The sequence below is a fragment of the Acipenser ruthenus genome, chromosome 7, assembly GCF_902713425.1.
Source record: "Acipenser ruthenus chromosome 7, fAciRut3.2 maternal haplotype, whole genome shotgun sequence".
Taxonomy (NCBI): Eukaryota; Metazoa; Chordata; class Actinopteri; order Acipenseriformes; family Acipenseridae; genus Acipenser; species Acipenser ruthenus.
Genome location: NC_081195.1, coordinates 1,292,013 through 1,300,179, shown reverse-complemented (window position 1 = coordinate 1,300,179; position 8,167 = coordinate 1,292,013).

Below are 8,167 nucleotides of genomic sequence, written 5' to 3'. Positions count from 1 at the left end.
GAAACCCCAAAGCAAAAAAAAAAAAGGATGATCAGAGACATTCATTTTACTTATTTTACAGCTGCTTTAAGTTACTGTATTTGCTTACCGGAGGAAATGACCTGTCCCTTGTGTATGCAGTTTTCTTTTGACATTGTCTTCGCGTAGATTAATGAGTGACGTCATTGAACAGGTACACACACACTGCAGTGATGGATAGGATTTGCCTTCATTGCATTCACAGATGGGATAGAAACAGGGATGAACCAAACGCTGTGGAAACAGTGAGAAAAAGGTTATCTTAACAGGCTGCGTTTGTAAGAGTGGAGATTTAAAACACTCCCCTGCTGAAGTGATTCATCTCTGACCTGAAGCCATCATAAATTGAGTGGTACAGGATTTAGCTTCCGATTGAACTGCTATTTAAAAACAGTAGTTTGTGTAATCATACTGTGAAGTATCCTAGCAGTTTTGTTAATTATTCACAGTTTTCCTAATGTAAATAAAATAGGGAAACCAGTTTACAATCTGTCTAAAAATAATCCAATGCCTGTATAAATCAAAAAGCAAATCAGAGTCCGGTACAGCAAATTGGTTGTTCTAAAAGCAAAATATTTTCATCCAAATGGTTCCATACATTATGAGATTGAGATGCTGTAGAAATGGAACTGAACCCATTGGTATAATACTATATTGTGCACTAGAACAGAGACTTACCCATTTTATTGTCAAAGTGATCTTCATTCACTCAGCTGCAGAGCCCCAGATGTTACAGAAAGTCAATTGATTTCATTTGACAGAGTTTCAATAAAACTGAATCATTTTACACCATAATCAATTTGGTTACATTTCCATATGAAATAAAAGCACTGCAGTCACATATAAAAGGCTCAGGTCTTTGAGGGTATTGGAAACAGAAAGCCTACAAAAGATGAAAAGAAAAAAAGGAATGCACTGTGCAAAGAAAATGCCTCAAAAATCTTTTTCATTTTTAAATTCACCAGCAGACATTTTAATCATTTCTTCATTATTTGAAGAACCTGCTTCTATACACGTACAACACTACAAATGACACACTGGCTCAGGAAACATCAGGTTTTAATAAAATGCACTGGACTATTTAAAGGTATCCAAGTATGGGTGGCTAGCCAAGTTTGCCTAAAGCTGTTGAAGTTTATCAAATAGAACCATCTTGTAATTTGTCTCGATTTGAAGTAAATAAGAGCAGAGAGAAGAAAACTCACCCAAAATCAGGTTTTAAAAAAGATGAAAAAAGGTTAGGGAGAAATGGATTACAATGCAATTTGCCTATTTTTGCTGATGCAGTCAAGATTATTACCAGTTGCTCTTACTATCAACATTGAGCTTCCTAAATATTTTTAAAAAATCACAGTTTTTGCAGTTCCGTGAACAGGCTATATTTGATGTTGCTTTCTGAATGGTTAGGTTGAGAATAACATTTGTTCTATGCCATCATCAGATAAGGAACAGTCCATTCTGTTCATTCTGTGTGTAATACTCAACACTAATTAAAACTAGCTTGGTTGCAGGGAGGTTACTTGCGCATTCAAAGTTCAGGTCAAGCTCTAAAGGCTTACCCGAAGATTAGAGCTGAACTGTGGCTTTCATTTCCACATCGATTAGGGAATTAGTAACTCATAAATTGTGTTTTATACTTTTTTTTAAAAACTTGGCACTTTTTAAAATCAACCACAACTTTTGGTTCCAAGTTTGCAGTCTTAAATGAAAAATGATAACTGCATTTCAATTACCAATAGAAAACTTAAATACTTTAATCATAAAACAAACACTTAAATTAAGCACTAAACCTGTAAGAGAAGGGGAAATAAAAAGTTACATTGCAAAGTGTACACAATATACAGTATATAGACAATACCATTTTACACCGTCATCTTCTTAGTTAACAGATTTCATAATCTGCAACTACTCCAACTGCATTTGTAATAGAACCAAGACAAGCAAAGATTACAAACTATTGCTCTCCTTTCCTTTGGGTTTCCCACGTTTACTGTAGGAATGTTCTCTGTAGGGCATGTCTGTAAAAAACATTCCTGTTTATTAGCAGAACGCACATACAGTTGTGTATTCTACTTTATATAACGCATAGTGTCGCTTCTACTGTATGTGCTTACGCAACACATCTGACCCTGAAACAGTGGGGTTAAGACCTTAGTAAAGATTTTAAAATGGCATTTTTAACAACTTACCGTAAACAGTTATATTTCCCCTGACACGTGGTCTAATATTTGCCACAGACTTGCTTAGGCCTGAATAGACCCATCCAGTAGGCTTGAATGCCACAATTTGGTTGTTGAAAACTTTAAGTGTGTCTGTAAACCCTGTAAATGACAAGTCGCACGTCAGCAGACTTTACACAGTAAGTGTAACCCATAGCTAAGGGAAGTTAATGTTCTGCAAAGTCAGTTGCATGTAAAAACCAAGAGCAGAACAAGCCACAGTACTAACACAACATTCAATGGCACACATTCTGTGTGCTCTTCAGTGTACTTACCACAGAAGGGTACACAAGGGCTGAAGGGTGAAATACTGTACCATTCCAAAGTTCTGCAACAAAGTGGGTTTTGCAGCAGATAAGGAACAAGGCTGTATTTTTGGAGATGTCAGAGGACACTTTTGCAGTATGGGGTTTTTCTTGTGGTTCACTAAGAACTAATGTTGTGGGTCTGTAATTGATTTTAACATGCTAATGTAATGGGCAGTGTTGTGCAATACACTGCCATTATGGATTCTGACCTGTAGGTGAGATGAGCCCGGCTCTTTTGCATTGTGGTTAAGATGCTCACTTGCAGTGCACAGGGTCACCAGTTCATATTAATGAATTGTAAACGGTGGTACTCACTTTATAGCTGACTTGCATCATGGGCAGCACATGCAGCTGAGTGGCATCCCAATCCATTGTGATCAGTTCCTTGATTCGCTCCGACTCCAGGCAACACATGATGTTGTATTTGTCCCAGGACACGCACACTTTGCACCCCAATACATCAGCAATAGCTGCAATAAAATAAAAAGGAAATGAAAAAAAGGAATAAAATAAATTAATAAGGGACATATGCGACAGCTCAGCGTGAAGGGAAGATTAATTCTGCCACTCTAAGGGCAAACAGTGGAACTGTCCAATTAACTTTGAGTGTTCTCAATCATGGTGGATGGTTGGGCTAGCCTGCTGGAATCAAATTTAAAAGATTACAAGTTAAAAGTATGACAGGCAATTTCTTTAACATCTGAAGTCATAACATTATTGAACATAATATTACACGCAAGCTCGTAGAAAATAGGAGATTAAGCTAGTTTGCAATTTTTTACCCTTTATTTCCATTACCGGACTCTCAAAGCATGGATCTAACAAAGCCACCTCTGTGTGTGACAGTATGGTTCCAGTGCTGTCTCAAGTCTGTTATTTAGAAACACTGAATATATAGGCGTTATTGGTTTAATCTATTCAAACATAAGCCCCTTTCACACTGGCACTTCTACCTGGGCAACAATCCCGCATAGTATGAAACCATGTACCTGGGTCATACCCGGGTCCCAGCGACCCACCTCAGGATGTGGGTTGACACGCTTTGACCCGGGTTGAGCGACAGAACATGCATAATGTTGACTTAATAAACAGCCAACAGTGTGTGCAGGCTTCAGGAGTCCTGGATATTAAAAGCTCCAGTTATACCCTTCGGGACAAAAGGTAAGCCAGACATGTAGTCTCGGCCAGTGCACTTACTTTATTGCAATAGATCGGTAATCTAAAGCTCTTCTTCAGCCCCCCGTAATGGTCAGAGTGAAAATGGGTAAGGAAGTAGGCAGTGCACCCTTCTACAGCTTCATACTGGAAGGCATCCACTACAAAACCAGTCCCTGTTAAATGAAAGGAAAACAGGGCATGTCAATGCAAAAGCTGCTTTAAATGGTAGCACAAAGTATTTTAATACACACAAAACAACTGAGACCAAACATTTATGAGCAGCAGCACGTTTAAGAGCACAAGTCAGTGTGAATACAAGTACTGCAGGTGAATCATCTCTGCACAAGTTTTAGTAACCAAGGATTCAAATGTTTCTCCCCCCGGTTATGAGGGAGGCTGCTGGCCACTCGTTTTCTGCTTAGACAATGAATGTTTTACACTGCCTACCCATCGCTAAGGGAACAGTACACCTGATAAATGACAGGAGATGACACACATCTTTGCGGGTGCTTCCTTCCAATATGACACCCCTTTGCTACTTGCACTTCTCCATTATCTATTGCGCCACTCCTCTTAATCAATCACTCGAGAAGCCTCTAAATATATCAGTACGTTCATTAACACGCAATTCAAATTTCACCCTGCAGAACTTGCTGCAGGCAGGGTATTGCTGTTGTAGTGGAATAATGTATTCGACTGAATCACCTTCCTAATGACAAGTACATATTGCTGTTTATTAAAAAAAAATCTTAATTAAAATACCTTTTCCTGATTAGGCCCTGGATTTGCTCCGGGCTAATTGTCTTTATGTACAAAGCAATCACATAAAGATTTCAATCAAATGCAGTAATTATATATATATATATATATATATATATATATATATATATATATATATAGCAAAGGACTTAATGCACAGAATTTCAGTTGATCATTTTCATTGCATATTTATTAGTACTAGGCATGAATGGAAATTAAATAGCAATTGTTTAAAGCAATAAAACAGAGTGTATTGCATTATTCAATTTATTAACTATGCTTTAAATAAATGCCTGGTGTTAAATGGTGCTTGCTTTGGATTTATTGGTGTACAAAATCAATTAGTGTAAACAGCATCTCTGTACTAAAACCATTTATGTATTCATTCATTCATTCATCATAAATTTCTGAATAAAAGATCAGACATTAGAAGTGACTCAGCACATACAGTAGTCATTGCTTTACATCTACCTTTGTTTAGGCTTTATATTCCTTTATTATTTAAATAACCAAGTTCCATGTCTGCTGTTTTCCCTTTTAACAGGTGTCTTCGAAAGCAAGTCTCTGGTCATGTAGTTTTTATCATTTTAAATCGAATCTAGACGCTTACCTGGAATGTTCTTGTAGAAAGGGCATCGTCTGGTGGCAGGAACATCTCCATTTTCAGGTTCTTTTGCAGAGCCTCCTTTACACCATCCTCTTCTCCTTGGTCGGCTTCCCTTTTCTTTTGGGGTAAGTGCTTCATTATTATTAGACCCATCCACAGCTTCTTGTTCTGCAGAATCCCCGATTGAACTTGTAGCTTTTCTCTTCCTTTGCCTTGGCTTCCTTTTGCTAGAGTGGACTTCAGAGTTTAATTCACCTGTTGCAGCTTGCATAGTCTTGTTGGGTTGCTTCTCTTTTACCTCTACCTCCTTCTCTTTCAAGGAGCTTCAGTCCAAAAAACCTAATGTCTGTTTACCTAAGTTCCGCATTTGAAGACTTGTTTCTTGAGAGGAACAACCTTTTTGGAGCCATGTTTCAAGAGTGTGGGTTAAGGTTTTGTGATGGTGTGACAATTTCAGGTAAATGCCTTTCTTGTTTTATATTAAGTGAATGTAAAACATCAGAATGTAAACCTTAGGGGAGCTGGATATCTTTCCAGTTGCTGCTCGTGGAGACAGAGTTGTCCTTGACCTTTTCTTGATCTCTGCAGAGGCAGGAGATCTCAAGAGCAGCAGTGCATTTGGCTTGCTGCCAGCAGTGTTCTCTTGTTGTGAAGTTGGGGACACTCTTGTGGGACTGGGATCAATATTTTGGGTATGGCAGGTGGAAGTACTGGCCAAGGTTTCCTGAGAGCTATTAAAGCTGCAGCAGTGTTGGTCACCTGTGGCCCTGCTCTGAGCCAGCAGGAAGTGAGTGTAGCGTTTGTAATGGTTCGGAATTGTAGAACTGCAATGCAGGCCGTTGGGGCACTCTGTATAAATAAATACAACGCAGCTTAATAACAGCATTACATGATTAACATCATCATTAACATCATTAACTCAAAGGGTTATTTTAACGCTCAGTATAAAGTGTTGAGACTAGTTCATTCACTTGCATACCGGGATGCTCCATCATTTCATTTACCTGTAAACCAAAGCGAAAGCAATGCACATTCATGCTTTAATAAACTTTATATTTATCAGTGCCAGCATGTCACATATACAGTACACTACCTAACATCTGTCACATAACTACCAGCATAAGCAGTGCTTTGCTGTGAAGTTGAAAGATGGGATTGACTAGAACCTCAGTAACGGTTCTAGCTGAAACTGATCACAGACATAATTAATTCTCAAAATAAATTACTCATATTAGTCAATTTATGCAGGTGTTTTCAGCACACTCCATGTGTGGTTTTATTAAAAAAAAAAAAAAAACACCATAGTTGCATATCAAAGGCAAATTCGTGTTTCAAATAAAAAATAAATAAATATGATTTTAAAACGCATTTGCGTATAATCTGTAAATTAATCCCCATCTGATCCAATTGAAACATTTGCACAATAAAGCCTTCCAAATTAACTGCAAAAATGAATGCCCATTTTTCTTTTTTCTATAAATAACCCAGATGAGAGCACAGCTTTTACTCCATTTAATTTGTGCTGTACCTAATACGTCTCCATGGCAACTAAAAGCAAATGGCTTCAGTCATTATATAATTGGAGTGTGGGGAAAAAAAGACAAGCGTCCAATTGAAACAGTACTGAACTGTGAGCTGCTCTCGCATCCGTCGGCAGCCAACCCCCACTACTGTGTCTTCAGGTGGGTGGGCGATTTGCTGGATTTAGAGATACTTGTGCTCCACCAGGGGTGGTTGTTTGAAGACCCTTTTGTATTTGAATAACCCCCTGACCATCACAGCACATACAGTACACTCTAATGTCATCTCTGCTCAAAGTCTACATTACATGAACCAGACGATTCCACTTAGTAAACTTCATAGAATAGTACTGCACACAAGATAAAACAAAGACACACAAACAGAATCCATGCTATTCGTATACGGTCCTCTCAAGAGCCTGGCATCCACTATCCTAACCATGACAGCCGGGGAACAGCATAGCATTTCACCCTTAGCTGTACAGAAAACCAAAACCAAGCGAAACATATGCCAAGCGTTACACCTCACTTGATCATGGTGTGTGTTTTAAGAGACAAATTGTGCAGCGAAAGATGACATTCCACCTCCTTTCTTTGTGCTTCAGTACTGAATGCTGTGAATGTCCAGTCCTCTGAAATATGGCTTGCATAGGATAAGTGCGAGAGCAGGTGTCTGCAGAGCACTGCAAGAGGAATACCCTTTCAATGGGCTCTTCATCATAGCCTTGCACAAAATGAGTCTTTGATGTTGAACTATGTTGGCTCCATCCTCTCTTCAGCATTGAACAGGTTGAGACAACCTGAAATCAGAGTAAATCTGACTGGGCAGGTCTATACAACAGCTGCTCATTAAGCTGAATATAGCATGAAAGTCCTTACCTGTACCGTCTCCACACCAAGCATTCCTTTATGTGCCATTGAGGCGTCTGCACAAGCAGAATGGAGAAAGGCATTTGACAGCCAGGGCAGTGCCCCTCGTGAACAGTCTTCATTGCTTTGAACTCGCCCCTGTTATTTAATAGGGGTGCTTGGATGCTGGTGCAGGAAGTAAACATCAGGTGTGGTCTCTTCAGGGCTGTCTATATTTTCTTCTTGTCTAATTGTCTATAATTATCATTTTTCCTATACTTTGCCTTGTTGTTTTATTACCATCTAGTTTATCCTTTTCCTTGAATTTCTTAGTATTGTGTTCAACTATTTTGGGGGGTTTTCTTATAGACTTGTATTCCCATATGTCATCCTCTGAGACCTTGTCTGACATGGCAGGTTTTCATTTTTTTTTATTGTTTTGTTATACTGCTGCCTTCACAAAATAATAGTAATCATCTTACTTGTGTACTGTGCGTTTTTCTATATTTTTTTATAATGATTCTAATATTTGTTATTACATATTAACCTACAGTAGGTTGAGCTGCTGTTTCTGCCGAACACAGTACTAACTAGATGTGGTGTTTATGGCATGTCATGAATCTAGTAGTACAGTAGATACAATTACCTTGCAGTACATTCTTCTATACAAAGTGTGTTTCAAACTACACGTTTACGCTATAAATGCATAATTGTAATTACAAAACAACT